This window comes from Passer domesticus, chromosome 29 (genome assembly GCF_036417665.1).
Source record: "Passer domesticus isolate bPasDom1 chromosome 29, bPasDom1.hap1, whole genome shotgun sequence".
Lineage (NCBI taxonomy): Eukaryota > Metazoa > Chordata > Aves > Passeriformes > Passeridae > Passer > Passer domesticus.
The window spans coordinates 1,432,445-1,450,764 of record NC_087502.1 but is presented as its reverse complement, the minus strand read 5'-3'; the positions used below and the strand labels follow the sequence as shown (position 1 = coordinate 1,450,764).

The following is an 18,320-nucleotide window of genomic DNA, read 5'->3' as shown; positions in this document are numbered from 1 at the left end:
CTGCTCTCCTGCCCTGTTGTTCCCCATTGGTTGTCACCATGTGGATGCCGCCCTGTGCTCCTGCCCAGGTTTCCTGCATTGGTCCTGGTTTGTATCCTCCCCATGTTCACTCCCCCGTACTGCAGCTGTTGTAACCCTGGATTTGCTGTCAGTTGTCCCTGGACCCTGTCAGATATTAAAGCCTCATGGGAACCTACACAAGCGATCCCTCTCTTTCCTTCGCTCTGGATTCCTCAGCTCGGGACATCAGTAGCTGCACAGAGCAGCCTGCTGCTTCTGGGAGACAAGCAGCCCTGCTTGTACCAGCAGCCAAACGGGCCCAAAGGGCAGATAGGGAGTGGCCACTCTTGGCATGGGCCAGGAGACAGGGCTAGCCACAGACATCTCCAAGCAGCCACCGCGTCACCAGGGCCCCTTTGGCTCCATGAGGCCCCACAGAATCCCAGGGCCCCTTTGGTCTCATGATGTCCCACAGTGTGACAAGGACCCCTGGACACCACAAGGCCCTGAGGTATCCCAATGGATCCTTGATGATTCCAACTGGCCTGGCTGTGTCACGAGGACCCCTGGATTCCCTGAGACCCCATAAGTGTCACAATGGCCCCTTGTTTCCACAAGCCACAGGGTCACAACGGCCCCTGAGCATCTTTACACACCAGAGTGTCACATTATCCCCTCCGTTCCATGAACTCCACAGTGTCACAATGGCCCCTTGGTTCCATTCAGTCCTGCAGTGTCACAGTGTTCCCTTGGTTCCATTCAGTCCTGCAGTGTAACAGTGTCCCGTTTATTACATTCAGTCCTGCAGTGTCACAATTGTTCCTGGGAACCATGATGCCCTGAGGGATCACAGTGGAAGGTTTCATGAAGCCCCACAGGTTGGCAGTCTCCTCTTGATTCCAGGAGGACCCATAGCCCCTAAGGGGCCTCTGGATTCTACAAGGGCCTGGAGTGCCACAGGGCCCCTGTGATCCCATCAGTCCCTGCAGTGTCACCATGACCCCAGGAGGCCCTGCAGTGTCACCGTATCTCCATGAGTCCCTGAGGTGTCACAGTGTCCTCAGGAAACACCGCAGTGTCACCATGTCCCCAAGAATCCCTGCAGTTTCACAGTTTCCCCAGGAGGTCCTGCAGTGTCACAGAGGAGCAGCACTGGAATGGGCACAACACCAGGGGAGGTTTGGCAGAGTTCCCCTGTCAGTGAGACTGCATCCTTGGCAATTCCAACATCACCTTTTCTGTGACACCACAAGGGTGGCAGCTCCAAAACTGCACTCTTTATGACCCCACAGCAATGGCTGCCCCAACATTCCTTTCTCTGTCACACCAGAGCAGTAGCAGCGCCAGCATTCCCCTCTCTGTGACACCACAGTGGTGGCAATCCTGACCTTCCCCTCTCTCTGACACCACAGCAGTTACAGCCCCAGCGTTCCCCTCTCTGTGACAACACAGCTGTGGCAATCCCCCCCCAGTCCACCTCCCTGTGACACCAGAGGTGGCACCCCCAGCGTTCCCCTCTGTCTGACACCAGCACAGTGGCAAACCAAAGATTCCCCTCTCTATGAGAAAACAGTGGTGGCAGCCCCAAGGTGCCAATCTCTCTGACACCACATCGGCGGCAGACCCAACATTCCTCGGTATGTGAAAACACAGTAGTAGCAGCTCCAACGTTCCCCTCTCTGTGACACTCCAGCACTGGCAGCCCCAGTGTTCCCCTGTCAGTGACACTATAGTGTTGTCAAGCTCAGTGTTCCCCATTTTGTGACATGACAGCAGTGACAGTACCAATGTCACCTTGTCTATGACACTGAAGCATTTGTAAGCCCAGTGTTCCCTTCTCTGTAAAACCCCAGTGGTGGCAGCCCCAAAGTTCCCCTCTCTGTGACACTGCAGGGGTGGCCGTCCAAAGTTCTACTGTCTATGACAGCACCACAGTGGCAGTTCCAACATTCCCCTCTCTGTGACACCTCAACATCTACAGCCCCAGTGTTCCCCTGTCAGTGACATGACAGCAGTGCCAATACCAATGACCCCTTGTCTGTGACACCAAAGAGGTTGTAACCCCAGCGTTTCCCTCTCTGTGACACCACAGTAGTGGAACCCTCAGCGTTTTCCTCTCTATGACAGCATTGCAGTGGCAGCCCCAACACTCCCCTCTCTATGACACCGCAAGGGTGGCAGCCCCAAATGTTCCCCTGTTTGTGACACCACAGAAGTGGTACCCCCAGCATTCTCCTATGACAGCATTGCAGCAGCAGGCACAACATTCCCCTCTGTATGGCACCGCAGGGGTGGCAGCCCAAATGTTCCTGTGTTTATGACAGCAGAGCAGTGGCAACCCCAGTGTTCCCTTTTATGACACCACAGCAGCAGCCACCCCAACTTTCTCCTCTCTGTGACACCACAGGGGTGGCAGTACCATTGTCCTGGCCCCTGTGACACCACAGCTGTGGCAGTCCCATTGTCCTGGTCTCTGTGACACTACAGTGGTTTGTGCCCAAATGTTCCCTTTTCTGTGACACTGCAGCTGTGGCAGCAGCACTGGAACAGAAGCAGCAGCCATGGAACAACAGGGGAGCAGGGGAGGAGCAGAGATGGAGCTCTGGAACAGCGGGAGATGATCAGTGCTGGAGCAGTGTTGGACAAGCAGAGGAACTGTGCTGGAACATCCCCAGAGCAGCACTCGAGCAGCTTTGGAGCAGCAGTGGAGTAACCATGGAAAAGGTGGAACAGTGGTGGAATCGGAACCACAGCCATGAACAGTGGTGGCATGCTGGTGGCACATTGGAGGCACATTGGTTACACATTGGTGGCACATTGGTGGCACAGGCCCCACGGCCGTGGAGCGGCACAGGAGATGCCGACGCTGCGGGACACAGAGCGGCTCCGAGCGCTTTGTCCTGCAGGGACTGGCTCTGCACACCACAGCAATCCCAGCAGGCTGATCCAGAGCGGGGGAAGCAGCAGGATTTGCTGCTGGCCTCTGGAAGGCAGGGATGGAGAACATTGAATGGTGACCTGGAGGTTTGATCCTGCTCATTGTGGCTGCTTTTGGGGTGCCAGGACCGTTCCAGTCGATCTGAAGTCATGAACTCAGGAGATACTCAGGACAAAAGCAATCAAACTGCCTTCTTTACTGCAGGGAAACACAGCTTGGGACAAGTTTCATGATTTCTGATTTAGGAAGCAAACTGGGTCAATTATTGGCCTGTGGTTTCTTCTAGTCAAGGGACAATTCCCAAAGTGCTGGGATTTGGCATTAAAAAGGATCAATGTGCCTCATCACCTGGATATTGCACACAGAGTACAGAGCTATTTGTGGTTGTTATGACTGAGAAAACAACTGGAATTTTTTCCCGATTTCACTCTTCCTTCCTCTCTCTCTCTCTCTGGGATGAGGGCTCCAAGACTCCCTGCAGGTCTGCTTTCCAGAGTCTGCTCTTCTGGAGTTGGGATGGAAGAAACAAGCATTGGGAAGTGGGAGGAAAATGGACCATTCAAACTGCAAACTCTGTTGTTGTAGCCTCTGCATTTCCAGTGTTTAGAAACTGTCATGTGTTCAACTCTTAGACCAACTCTCAGATCAACTCCCACATTTCTCACTTCTGCCCTGGCAGAAAACCTTCCTTTGGCCCTATTTAGGAACTGACCCTCGGAAACAGCTCAGTGCAGATGCTTTTTGGTTGGTTTTGCTAACAGATGATGAGAAAATCAGCGCAAGGGGAGAGATGAGGGAGAGGGCAGAAACAATTCCTTTCTTTTCTCTTCCAGGTGCAAAGTCTCCTGTGCAGGTTGTGCTGCAGCCAGAGACTTCCCAGGCCAATGGCTGAGGGAAGCAATTCAGCTGAGGCAGCTGAGACATCTCCTGCCTGCTTTGCAGCCCTGGGGCTGGCAGGGGACACAGCTGCCCCCCGTGCACCCCACACACACCCTGGAATGGGGGATTCTTCCTGCCTCTGCCAGATGCTCCTTCTCCATCCCTGGCCTGGCTGCTCCTGCTCTGAGCTCCCTGCCATGCTCATTGCTGGGGCTGGGGAGCAGGAGGGAGGAGCTCAGCGCCAACCTGGGAGGTGCCAGCAGGGTCAGAGATGTGTGGAGGTGACAGTGACAGAGTGATGGGATGTGCAGATGGACACAGGGACAAGAGAACACCTCTGGGGGAACCTCCTTGAGATTTAGGGAAATTTCCTTTGAACAACACAAACAAGGACACAGATACACAGGCACAGTGTGTAGCTTTCGTGCAAGGGTTTATTTCTCATTTGAGGAAAAAGACCCCGGGCTCACAGGGGATGAGGCAATTCCTCAGGGATGATCATCTCCTCATGCCACAGGAGGGAAAAAGGACATGGTTTTCACCAGCAGATACACCTCTAATAAAAGAGCCAAAAACATGATCTCCTGTGTTCCCTGGGACAGGAGAGGGGCCTCGTGCCTGCCCCTATTTCTGGAGGATGAAACAAATTGAGGCCCTGGATAGACCCAGGACATGATTTGGCTCCGCTTATCCACAGGATCCCCAGACACCCTAAGTCCTGGGATGCTTCAAAACTAGCCCAAGGACCTCCCTGCACTCACGGGGACTGTGGGGTTCCCCAGAGCTCCCCAGGTTCAAGGAAAGATTTGGCGACTGCTCTGTGAAGCACCCCTGGGAAACAGATCAGTGAAAGCCCCTTTCTGTCCCTCTACTGGCCCCAAATTCTGCCCACCCAGACCACTCCAGGGTCCCCCATGAACCTCACAGGATCATGTGGGGTTCGGGGAACCACCAAGTGCTGCTCACCCATCCCTGGTGAGTTTCAGCCAGGCGCTTCTGCCGCAGAATATCCCGCAGCTTTTCAGGCACAGGGGGCTGGGGACAAAGGCAGCATTAGAGACACACTGGGGGCACTGGGCTGGACTGGGAGGCAGGGGAGAGCAGGGAGCCCTTGGGGAAGGGGCTGCAGGAACAATGGGGTGCAGGAGCTGCTGTGCTCCTGCCCAGAAGCACTGGGCTCCTGGCCAAGAGGCACAGCTGGGGCAGGGGCTGCGTCCTGGCTCATGCAGGGGGTCCTGGGGTGACAGGGATGGGAATGCAGCAGGGCCCCTGGGCAAAGGCTTCCCTGGCGAGGAGCCGTGGGGCAGGCTGCTGTCTGGGCTGTCAGTAGGGGTGCACTGGGCTGTGCTGGGACAGACTGGGATGGGCTGGGCTGTGGTGGCCATGCAAGGGGAGGGTCTGACACCGGCAGAACTCGTGGTACCCACCAGAGGCGTCTCCAGGTCCACGACGTTGTCTAAATCCAACTGCAGAGAGAGCAGGAGACCTGACTGGTCACTGGGATGTCCCCAGTGCCAGCGAGGGATGGGGGGACTGAACTGCCACCCAATTCCCTGAGGGGATGCCCTCCAATGCCAGCAGCCCACTCACCACCCGGAGATCATCTTGGGTTCCTTCCAGGAGTGCCTGGAAAGGAGAACAAAGGCTTGGTCTGGACTGGACCTTGTGGGGCTCTGGGGGGACACAGGTGCAGGGAGCAGGGCCCAGGCAGAGGGATGGGAATTCAGGGCCTCCAAGGAGATCTGCTGGAGGTGGGGGGAGACCCAAAGATACTGATTTGGGGTCAACTGAGGGCCCATGAGACAGGGCTGGGGGCGTGGAAGGAGCAGGGTGTGAGGTACAGGGGAGGAGAAAGGAATTGCAGTGTAGGGACATGGGAGTGCAAGAGAGGGGCTTGGTGGGGACAGAAGAATGAGGACAGGTAGGGACAAAACCAACAGGACTGAGAGATGGTGTGGGAGTGGGGAGTGAGTCAGGGAATTGTACAGGGGGACCCTCCTGCATTGGAGAGGAAGAAATGCAAAGGCCTGAGGGGAAATATGGAAGGAAAGGCCTCAGGAATGGTCAGGGGCACAGAGAGAGATACAAAAGGGTGGGATGGGAGGGTAGAAAGGGCAGGATGTGGGGACAGCGTTTGGCTGGTGCCTCACCTTGGCCTGTGCCAGGGGGCACAGCAGGATGCAGAAGAGCAGGGCCACGCTGAGCACAGCCACCTTCATCTTCCTCTGGCTCTGGGCAGCAATGCCTGAGGCTGCAGCAGGTGAGGAGCACCTATATCCCTGCTGGGACTCCTCCCTGCACCCTCCCTGCCAGCCCCCAGGCCAAAGCCCGGTTTGGCACAGCCCCGACCCTGGCCACAAGCCCAGCCCTGGCACAGAGTCCACCCCACCTGTGGCACGGATCCAGCCCCCTTGCCCGGCATCCCTCCAGCTTCCTGCATGGGGCAGCTGCCCCTGGAAGGGCCCAGGCACCTGGGGGGTCAAGGGGGGCAGGCAGGGAGCCAAAGGCATCTGGGGACCCTGTGGGGACAACCCCCAGTCCAACACAATCCATCCTCCAACACCCCCAGTGCCAGATCCCCCATCTCCTGCTGCCCCTCTCCTCCCAGAGCTTTCCCTGTGGGACAGCCCAGAGCTGAGCCCAGCCCCAAACCCAACATGTGGGAGAACAAGGGGAACAAGGGACAAGTGATCAGGTGGGTGATTGGCATCTCCAGTCACTGCAGACACTGGGAGCACTGGGCAATGCTGATCACCTGCAGACAAGGCTGAGGGTTGGGGAATGGCTCAGGCGTGGCAATTCCCACATGCACACAACCTGATATCCCATTCCCTGCAGATGCCAATCCCATCCAGTCTCCATGCCCAGAGCACTGTCCAGAGGGGAATATGCCCTGCCCTGACCCTCATCTTGTCACACCTGCAGCCACTGAGCCCTCCCAGAGCACCTGGAGCATGGCCCTGGCTCTGGGCCCAGGCCAGCACTGGCCCTGAGCAGGATGTGCCCATCCCAGGGACATGGGGAAGGGGGCACCTGTCCCCAGGCAGCCACTCGGACCTCATTGGGGTAACAGAGGTGCCCTGTGAGGAGCAGGGGTGTTGGTCCCTTATCAGCATCTCGGACAAGCCCTGTTTACCCAGGCCCTGAGGCATCAGGAAGACATTCAGGTATCTTGGGCTTTCTGGGACTGCCTGGTGCAGGGTGGTCTGTGCATGGGGGAGCTGAGAGCAGATGGATCCCTGGTGGGGACAACCCCCACTCCAACACAATCCATCCTCCAACAGCCCCCAGAGCCACGTACCCCCATCTCCTGCTGCCCCTTCCCTCCCAGAGCTTTCCCTGTGGGACACCCCAGAGCTGAGCCCTTCCCAAAATCTGTTGGGCCCCAGCAGAACTGCCCCTGTTCCTGCTCTGGCACTTTGAGGAAACAGTGGTGGGCACTGACCCCTCTTCCAGGGGCATCAGGACCACAGACTCAGGGAAAGCAGCAATGTGGCAGGACTTTGAGTCAAGGGCAGGCAGGTGATTGGGATCTGCAGCCCCTGGAGACACTGGGAGCACTGGGCAGTGTTGATCACCTGTTGATCACCTTGCAGACAAGGCTGAGCCTTGGGCAATGCCTCAGGTGTGCTTGTTCCCTCAGCCAGCCCACTCCATTTCCCTTTCCCTGCTGGCCCCAAACCAGTCCCATCTCCAGCCCCAGAGCAGAGTGCAGAGGGCAATGTCCCCTGCCCTGCCCCTCAGCCTGTCCCACCCACGGCCACCGTGCCCACCCAGAGCACCCGTGTCCCGCCCTGCACAGCTGCCACATGCAGGGTGCCAGGGACCCCATCCCCAGCGAGGCTCAAACTCCAGCCCTGGCCCTGGCTGCCATGGGCTGCAGCTCCCCAGGGCCCTTGGCCCCACACAGGGTCTCTGCAATGGCCTGGCCCTGAACTGAGGCCAGCACTGGCCCTGAGCAGGATGTGCCCATCCCAGGGACATGGGGAAGGGGGCACCTGTCCCCAGGCAGCCACTCGCAGGTAATTGGGGTAACAGAGGTGCCCTGTGAGGAGCAGGGGTGTTGGTCCCCTGCCAGCATCTCTGACAAGCCCTGTTTACCCAGGCCCTGAGGCACCAGGAAGACATTCAGATATCTTGGGCTTCCAGGAAGGAAAAGCCATGGTGAAGTGATTCCCGAGAGCTGTCCTTGGCAGTGACTCCTGTTTGACATTCCAGGCCATTAGTGAAGGGTTGTGCACCTCTCTTTCCCCAGGGACAATGTGGATCCATCCCAGATGTGTTGTGGCCCAGCTATGAAAACATTTCAGGCCACTGCCTTAACTGTTTGCTCTGGAACTTGCCTAAGGAGCTGCAGGGTCCAGGAAGATTTTCTTGTGGAGTGCCCCAGGACTCAGAGACCAGAGTGTCCCCATGGAGGATCCTTGGCCAGAGGCACAAGTGCTGTGACATCACTGCTGTGCTGACATGGTCTTGGAATGGGATTGAGGAAGTGTCCACAGGGTTCCAATTGCAGAATAATGGCCAAGGAGAGATCCAGACCTCCTTGGAGATCAGCACCAGTCAGGGGGTGGCAGTGGACAGCCACTGACCACGTGCTAACAGCCCGAGCAGAGGGAGCTGGACATGGCCAGAGGCTCCCAGTGTGGGCAGATTGGCCCTGCAGCTCCAGGGACCCCATGGGAATGTCCCTGCCCCCCTCGGGGCTGTGGATGAGCTGTGCAGAAAGTGTCCCTCCATCTCTCAGCAGCATTTCAGAAATGAGGATATTTCCCCTCTATTTTATGCACTGTGATCCCCACGGCAGAAGTGATGAAGAGGACTCCATGGATATCAGAAGGGTAATTAATTACTACATTATAGTATATTATACTATATTATACCATATTACATTACAACTAAACTGAATCTGCCAAGCACTCAACTCTGCTCTCAACTGCCGACAGTCCCGACACACACACACACACATACTTGGCCCTGATAGGCCAGGGAAACAAAACACCATCACTTGGGGAAAACAATCTGCATATTGCATTCAACTTCTGCACTAACACAGGCACAGCAAATGAGATAAGAATTGTGTTTCCTTTTTCTGGGGTTCAGAGAATGTGAATCTCAGAAATATTCTTGGGAAGTTGTGCCTTGCTTTTCTCTGTGAAGAGACATGACTGGTGCTTTGCATCAACCTTTTACCGTGGGGTCCTCAGCACAGGAAAGACTCAGACTTTGTAAAGCACTTCCAGAGGAGGCTGAGGTGCTCCAAATGCTTGGAGCACCTCTGTGACAGAGACAGGCTGTGGGAGTTGGGGCAGTTCAGCCTAGATCAGAAAAGGCCATGGGAAGACCCCACAGTGACCTTGCAGGACTTGAAGGAACCTCACAGGAAACGTGGGGAGAAATGTTTTAGTAGGATCTGTCTCAGCTGGAGAAGAGGAAATGGCTTTAAAGCAGAAGAGGATAAGTTCCGACTGGAGATAAGGAAGAAATCTTTGATGCTGTGGTTGGTGAAACACTGGCACAGGTTTCCTGGTGCATGCCCCATCCTTGGAAATATTCCTGGTTGGATGGGCTCTGAGCAACATGATGGAGGAAAAAATGTCTCTGCTCCCACCCCACAGGAGGCCCTGTGGTGTCAGCTACAGGAGTGGTCGGTGTCTCTTGTAGGATTCAATTCCCCCCGGGGAGCAGAGGGAACACACAGCAGCACAGATGGCAGGAACGTCCTCCCATGGAGATGGGAATATTCTGGATCAACAGGCTCAGGCTGCCCAGTTTTGTGTCTCTGTAGATGGACACAAGTGTCAGAAGAGACTGAGAACCAGGAGGCCCTGCAGTGTCTCTGAGTCCCCTTGGTTCCAGGAGGCCCCACAGAATCCCAGGCTGTAGTAGTAAGTTCCTTTATTATGAAACAGTTGTGTTATAAGTGAAAGTAGTGTGTTTTGGTTGTTCACCATGCATACTGGTTTGCGCCGGAGATGTACCTTCCCATCCCCCTGTCCATCTACTTCAAGACCTACCTCGTATTCCAGACCCTTCCCTGCCACTCAGGGAAACCCTGCCCTCCTCCCTTGTCCATTACAGAAACCCCACCTTTAGCTCTAGAATCTTCTGTGTCCATCTTGTATCCCTCGAATACCTATTGGTATGCTCAGTCTACTCTCCTGCCCTGTTGTTCCCCATTGGTTGTCATAATGTGGACGCCCCCCTGTGCTCCTCCCCAGGTTTCCTGCCATTGGTCCTGGTTTGTATCCTCCCCATATTCACTCCCCCTGTTGTAACCCTGGATTTGCTGTCAGTTGTCCCTGGACCCTGTCAGATATTAAAGCCTCTTGGGAATCTACACAAGCGATCCCTCTCTTTCTTTCGCTCTGGATTTCTCGGATCGGGACATCAGTAGCTGCACAGAGCAGCCTGCTGCTTCTGGGAGACAAGCAGCCCTGCTTGTACCAGCAGCCAAACGGGCCCAAAGGGCAGATAGGGAGTGGCCACTCTTGGCACGGGCCAGGAGACAGGGCTAGCCACAGACATCTCCAAGCAGCCACCGTGTCACCAGGGCCCCTTTGGCTCCATGAGGCCCCACAGAATCCCAGGGCCCCTTTGGTCTCATGATGTCCCACAGTGTCACAAGGACCCCTGGACACCACAAGGCTCTGTGGTATCCCAATGGATCCTTGATGATTCCAACTGGCCTGGCTGTGTCACGAGGGCCCCTGGATTCCCTGAGACCCCAGAGTGTCACAGTGTCCCCTTGTTTCCACAAGCCACAGGGTCACAATGGCCCTGAGCATCTTTAGGCACCAGAGTGTCACAGCATCCCTTCAGTTCCATGAACTCCACAGTGTCACAATGTCCCCTTGGTTCCATTCAGTCCTGCAGTGACATAGTGTCCCCTTGGTTCCATTCAGTCCTGCAGTGTCACAATGATTCTGGGAACCATGAGGCCATGAGGGATCACAGTGGATGGTTTCATGAAGCCCCACAGGTTGGCAGTCTCCTCTTGATTCCATGAGGACCCATGGCCCCAAAGGGGCCTCTGGATTCTACAAGGGCCTGGAGTGTCACAGGGCCCCTGTGATACCTTGTGTATCTGCATTGTTACCATGTCCCCATCAGTCTTTGCAGTGTCACCATGTTGCCAGGAGGCCCTGCAGTGTCACCGTATCTCCATGAGTCCCTGAGGTGTCGCAGTGTCCACAGGAAACACCGCAGTGTCACCATGTCTCCATGAATCCCTGCAGTTTCACAGTGTCCCCAGGAGGCCCTACAGTGTCTCAATGTCCCCAGGACGCCCTGCAGTGTCACAGAGGAGCAGCACTGGAATGGGCACAGCATCAGGGAAGGTTTGGCAGTGTCCCCTCTCTGTGAGACCACATCTGTGGCAATTCCAACATTTCCCTCTCTGTGACACCTCAATATCTGCAGCCCCAGTGTTCCCCTGTCAATGACATGACAGCAGTGGCAATACCAATGTCCCGTTGTCTATGACACCAAAGCAGTTGCAACCCCTGCATTCCCCTCAGTGTGACACCACAGCACTGGAACCCCCAGCGTTCTCCTCTCTATGACAGCATTGCAGTGGCAGTCCCAACATTCCCCTCTCTATGACACCGCAGGTGAGGCAGCCCCAAATGTTCCCGTTTGTGACACCACAGTGGTAGCAGCCCCAGTGTTCCCTTCTATGACACCACAGCAGCAGCTGCCCCAGCCTTCCTCTCTCTGTGACACCACAGCTGTGGCAGTTCCCTTGTCCTGGTCTCTGTGACACCACAGTGGGTGATGCCTGAACGTTCCCCTCTCTGTGACACTGCAGCTGTGGCAGCAGCACTGAAACAGAAGCAGCAGCCGTGGAACAACAGGGGAGCAGGGGAGGAGCAGAGACAGAGCTCTGGAACAGTGGGAGATGAGCAGTGGTGGAGAAGCGCTGGAGCAGTGCTGGAGCAGTGATGGAGCAGTGGTGGAACTGTGGTGGATGAGCAGAGGAACTGTGCTCAGAGTTCACAGGAAGATCCCCAGAGCAGCACTGGAGCAGCTTTTGAGCAGCAGTGGAGTAACCATGGAAAAGGTGGAACAGTGGTGGAACAGGAGCCATAGCCGTGAACTGTTGCCACATTTCATTTCATAGAGAAAAACAAGGCACAGTTCTTCCCAAGGATTTCTGAAATTAATATTCTCTGAAGCTCAGAGAAAGGGAAAACACAATTCTTATCTCATTTGCTGTGCGTGTGTTATGCCAAAGTAGAATGGAATATGGAGATTGTTTACCCAAAGTGAGGATGTTTTGTTTCCTGCACCTATTAGGGCCAAGAGAGTGTGTGTGTCAGACTGTCGGCTGCCAGTCAGGGGAGAGTCACGAGATGAGTGCAGTTCTGTGCAGTTGTGTGCAGAGATGAGTGCTTGGCAGAATCAGTTTAGATGTAACGCATATATTATGGTATAATAACGTAATTAATTAGCTTTCTAATATTAATGGAGTCCACCTCTTCATTCCCTCACCAACATCGGAGACATCTTTGATTTACAGTAATGAACACTGGTAGCTCAGGAACCACAGCCATAGACAGTGGTGGTACATAGGAGGCACACTGCTGGCACACTGGAGGCACACTGCTGGCACATTGCAGGCTCATTGGTGGCACACTGGTGGCACAATGGTGGAACATTGGTGTCGCATTGCAGGCTCATTGGTGGCACATTGCAGGCACATTGGAGGCACACTGGTGGCACAGGCCCCACGGCCGTGGAGCGGCACAGGAGATGCCGACGCTGCGGGACACAGAGCGGCTCCGAGCGCTTTGTCCTGCAGGGACTGGCTCTGCACACCACAGCAATCCCAGCAGGCTGATCCAGAGCGGGGGAACCAGCAGGAATTGCTGCTGGGCTCTGGAAGGCAGGGATGGAGAACATTGAATGGTGACCTGGAGGTTTGATCCTGCTCATTGTGGCCGCTTTTGGGGTGCCAGGACCATTCCAGTCCATGTGAAGTCATAAACTCAGGAGATACTCAGGACAAAAGCAATCAAGCTGCCTTCTTTACTGCAGGAAAACTGTCGTGGTTTGGCCCGCAAGTGAGTTTCTGGAAAAGTCTAGGTCAAACCAATCAGTGGCCAGATTTGAAACTGCCATCTGGTGTGGCCAATGGGGATCTGGATGCGCCTCTGAGAACACACAGGGGTTAAAAGCAGAGCATTCTGAGAGAAACTTCCTCTTTTGATCCAGCCGGTGAGTGAGTCTGACCTCCTCTCCCCTGCCCAGCTGCGTCTGGGTGGGGCAGGGGAGGCCATGCGGCCTGTGGGGAGCTAGGCCGGAGCTCTGTAAGGTGCAGGGGTGGAGGAGACCTGGGATGTCTGGGCAGCCCCCCCGGGAGAGAGTGATAGAGACTGTTCTGGCAGCACAGCCGGCCAGAAGCGGGGGATGCCGCGAGAGAAGGTGCACGGCAGCTGTGGGAGTCCTGGGGAAACAGAGGCGAAGATTTTAACCCCTTTGTAGAATATGGAAACCTTACAAATACTGATCCTCCTGAATCGGAATGAGGAGAGAGATGAAGCACGACGAAATGGGCAAGTGTGAGGAAAATTTGGAAGAGGTGAGAAGAATCCTAGGTGGGAAGAGATGATGGAGTGGCCTTGGGCTGGACTCTTTCTTGTATAGCCATGGACAGACCCGTGTTTTTTTCCTGTGACCCAGAGACTGTATTTAGGGGGAGGCAATACCTTGGAGTCAAGAGTGAAGCATCGGCGTGAACAAAGACAGCTGAAGAGGGTGTGGAATGCCCTCTGTCTCCACGGAGAGGAAGATCTCTGTTCACGAGGCCCCTCGGCCCCAGGCGGTGAAATCTGGGGGGGACTGGTGTCCCAAAGTTGAGAGGTGAAGCAGTGGTGAGAACAGAGATGGGTGAGAAGGGTGTGAGATGCCCTCAAACCCTTCAGAGAGGGTTTGAGATCTCTGTTCACGAGGCCACGAGGCCCCAGGGGGTAAATTTAGGGGGGGACTGATGTCCCAAAGTTGAGAGACTGCTGCTTCTGGAACTGGGTGGAGCATCTTTAAACAGGGAACCCTAAAAGCAGTCCTGGCCCATGTCCAGTGGTGAGAGTGCTGGACGTGGCGGGGGGAGAAGTCACGAGGGCCGATGTTCTCTGAGTGGGGCCATGGGTGACACGGAAGCACAGGAGGTTTTAATTGTGCTTCTGGGGGAAGCCTATGGTGCAAGGGGGGACTCCTCTCTCTCCCTGATGGATTTGAGAGTTGATTATTTGAGGGGTGGTGAATCTGTGGAGAAAAGGGAGGGGGGAGGAGGAATGTATTTGGAGGGTTTTCATTCTTAGCTTTGTATGTGTTCCTTTCTAGATGTTGTAATGAATAAAGTGTTGTGTTTTTCCTTCCATCCCCAAGTGGGAGCCTGCTTTGTTCTGTTTCCGGGTCACATCTCACAGTAACCATTTTGGAAATACACCTTTCATGGGGGCCCTGGCACTGTGCCAGGGCCAAACCATGACAATCAGGAAGGTTTCTGTATTGGTTTTGGTTCACCATTTTGAGATTTCTTGGCCAATGCAGCAATTAGTCTGTTGGGTTCAGTGTTGGCTAATTACCAGTGCACTCACTAGAATATACTTCCTCATTTCCTGCTCTGAAATATGATTAGGAGAAAGGCAGAGTTTATTAATCGTAACTAAAGGAAAGAGCAGTAAGGATCAGAACAGAACTTTCAGAACAATTCTCCTCTCCCTACAACCGTTTCCTTCTTCCTGACAATGTAAAGAGACAAATCCAAAAATTTTCAGTCAGTTTACCACCTTTAGAATAGTTTTCTTCAGTTTGCTTAGGGAGAGGATTTTCTCTTTCATGCTATGGAGACTTCTCCATAAGAAAAGTTTTCTCGTAGCTCTCAATTCCCACAAATAGCAGCTGCCCAGAAAATCTCCAATCGTCAAGTCCCTCCCATTTTTCACAGCTTTTCCCACTGTTGTGTTTATGGGCCATGACAACTTATGGGGTATGAGTTTAAAGATAAGCTGTTTAAGAGCAAAGGTTCTCTTCATCTATTTCTGAAATCATCTTCATTTCTAAGAACAGAGATCTTTTTCTTTTCTCTGTGATGGCACAGGGTCTCATCACTCTTCTGTCTTTCAATGTTCAAAGTTCTCATGGGATCACAGCTACATCAACATTTCCTTACTTTAGCATGTAGGCCTTTGCTGAACAAGTCATCTCCCTATACTTTTCAATGCACTACAGGGAAAAAGAGAGTCTGATGTATCACTTACATCCTTCTCCATGGCTTTACAAGAGGATTTCAGCCCTCAGATCAGGGAATTTCCTCATTGTTCCCATTGAGGATTCAATTTTCCCTTCACTGAGCTCGGTGTCTTCATGTGGCTCCTCTGTGTGCCTGCACTTTGCCCTTTTCTCTCACTCGAGGGAGGATGGAAGCACTGAAAGAGTTAATATCTCTCCCGGGGCCTGCAGATGGTTCCATGACCCCGGCCGGGCTGGGTCCTTGCAGCCGGAGCTGTTTTATGATGGAGGTTTCTGCAGCGGCTGCGCTGGGGCTGTGTCAGGATGGGCCGCGCTGGGGCAGGGCCAGGATCTCAGCAGCCAGGCCAGAACACAGCAGCAGCACGGCCGGGGCCCATGGCTTCTCCTCCACCTGCCCGGGGGTTGCGGGTGAACCCCAAGGGTGGCAGAATCTTGGCCGAGCTGGCCCGGCCTGGGGCTGCTTTTCCATAGTAAGGAAAGCACAAAACCTCACTGTTCCAGGAGCTGATGAGAGGCAGCCCTTGACATCCCAAGATCAGCCAGACCTGTCAGGTGGCCCCGGGGAAGCCAAGCCAGCCAGACCTGTTCCATGTTCCCCCAGTTCCATGGGGCCCCACAGCGTCCCAATGGTCCCTTGCTTCCATGAGGCCCTGAGGTGCCATAATGCCCCCTTGGTGACACAAGGCCCTGAAGGGTCCTAACGGTCTCCATGGTTCCATCAGGCCCCACAGAGTCACAATGGTCTCTGGGTTCCATGAAGCCCCGCTGTGTCACCATGGCCCCTTGGTTCCATGGGCTCCAGTGGTGCTAAAATGATCTCCTGGGTTTCATGAGGGCCCACAGTGTCCCAGTGATGTCCATGGGAAGGAAAGAACCCAGCCCCAGTGTTGCAGGGGCAGTCACCAGAGGCCAAGGCCAACCAGACTTGGCGGTACTGGCAGATTTTGCCTGGGAGCAACCCTTGGATATACAGAATTTTAGAGGTGCAATCCCAATTTCAGACATGGATGCCCAGAGGAGAAGGACGATTCTTTACCATTGGAAGAAAATCATAGAACATTGTTGTTTCAGGGGCAGATGAATGGCAGTCATCAGAGGCTTAGACCAGCCAGACCTCTCTGTGTCCTGGTAACTTTTGTCTGAAAGCAACCTTTGGACATAGGGAATTTTGGAGGTGGAATCCCAATTTCGACCACTTCTGTGTAGATAAGTGGGACGGTTCTTTTTCATAGAAGGGAAAGCTCCGAGCCTGAGTGTTTCAAAGGCAGAAGAGGAAAGAGGTGGCTCCTGGGCGGCCAAGCCATCCAGACCTGTTTGTCCTGAAGCTTTTGTCATGGCAGAATGCTTGGATATATTCAATTTGGGAGGAGGAATCTCAATTTTGACCACAGACACTTTGAGAAGAAGAACAGTTCTTTTCCATTGGAAGGAAAGCACAGAGCCCCAGTGTTTGGAAAGCAGGTGAGAGGGAGCTCCCAAGAGGCCATGGGCAGCCAGACCTGTCTGTCCTGGAAACTTTCACTTGGGAGCAATCCTTGATGTACAGAGTTTTGGAGGTGGAATCCCAGTTTTGGACAGGGGCACCTGGTCAACATGGATGTTTTTTTTCTTATAGGAAAGAAAGTGTGAATTCCAAGTGTTCTGGAAGAAGATGAGAGGTGGCCACCCTCAGGCCAAACCAGCCAGACCTGTCTCTTTTGGCACCTTTTGTCTAGGGACTATCCTTGGACATAGGGCATTTTGGAGGAGGAATCTCAATTTTGGCTGTGGAGGCCTGGACAGGAAGAAGAATGCTTTTCATTGGGAAGGAAAGCACAGAGCCCCAGTGTTTCAGAGGTAGATGAGTGCCAGCCCTAAGGAAGCCAAGGCCAGCCAAACTTGTCAGTCCTGGCAGCTTTTGTCTAGGAGCTATACTTGGATATAGGGAATTCTGGAGGCAGATGCCCAATTTTGGCTATGGGTGCCTGGTCAAGATGGATGGTTTTTTCCCATGAAAAAGAAAAGCACATGGTGCCAGTGTTTCAAAGGCAGATGAAAGGTGCCCTCCGGTTAGCCAAGGCAGCCAGATCTGTCTGTCCTGGCAGATTTCATCTGGGAACAATCTTTGCATGTAAAGAAATTCAAAGGAGGAATCCCAGTTTTGGCAATGGGCCCCTGGAGGACAAGGACAGTTCTCTCCAGTAGGAAGGAAAGCCTGGAGCCCCAGTGCGAGTCCCGAGAAGTAGCCCTCGACATGCCAAGGTCAGCTGGACCTGTCAGGTGGTCCCCAGGAGGCCCAGCCAGCCAGACCTATTCCCTGTTCCCTTGGTTTCATGGGACCCCACAGTGTCACAATGGTCTCTTTGGTTCCATGAGGCCCTGGAGCGTCACAATGTTCCCCTTGCTTCTGCAGTGTCACAATGGCCCCGTCCTCCCATGAGGCCTTGCAATGGTTCCACAAAGCCCTGATGTGTCACCATGGCCTCGCGGCTCCATGCACCCTCGCTGTGTCTCAAGGGCTCCTCCGTGACACTCTGGGCTCCACAAGGTCACCATGGACCCTTGGTTCCTTGGAGCCCTTGAGTTCCACAATGGTCTCCTTGATTCCATGAGGCACCAGAGTGTCACAAGGGCCCCTTGGTTCCACGAGGTTCCATAGTGTCCCCATGGTTGCTGTCAGAGGCTGGATGAGATCGATGTCCCGAGACACCTTGGGATGCTCGGAATGCCCTTGTGGGGCCAGGCCCGGGTCAGGCCTTGGTTTGTGGTGGGACAGAGCCCCGCCCCCAGCCCTGACAGAGCTGTCAATCACACAGCATGGGCTGTGCTAACCAGCTCTGATTGTCCCAGCTGCCAATCAATCACACACTAAAATATGGTACCTTCCCTGACTGACTGGACAAGCCACTGGCAGTCCCACCCCAGGGGCGAGCCCATGAAGGCCCAGGGGGTTCACAGCCAGAGCTCGAGGCCAGCCCCTGCTCTGGATCCTGCCTTGCGCTGGGGTTTCTCTGTCAGTGATGCTGGAACCCGAGCAATTTGTTCCTAAGTGCGTGTCTGTCTTTCTGTTTTTCTCTAATTCTTCTCCTTCTAATCCTACTTATCTTGAATATTTTTTGGGTAACAGCATCTCAATGGTTAAAGGTTTTTAGGTTAAATGTGTGAGAATCCAGGGCACAGGGAATATTTCTCTGTCTGCTCTCAGGGGTCCTGCCCCCCAGAGAAACACTGCCTTTAACCTTCACCCATGGAGAGGACTTCCAAGACT

At 54.3% G+C, this 18,320-nt stretch overlaps 1 long non-coding RNA gene across 1 annotated transcript; it reads left to right on the top strand.

Moving 5' to 3' along the window:
* Nucleotides 1–15,672: 15,672 nt before the first annotated feature.
* On the top strand, nucleotides 15,673–17,972 carry LOC135287436 (uncharacterized). Its single transcript, XR_010351116.1, has 3 exons — nucleotides 15,673–16,201; nucleotides 16,306–16,534; nucleotides 16,689–17,972. It is a non-coding gene; the product is annotated as an uncharacterized LOC135287436 (long non-coding RNA).
* The last annotated feature ends 348 nt before the right edge of the window (nucleotides 17,973–18,320 follow it).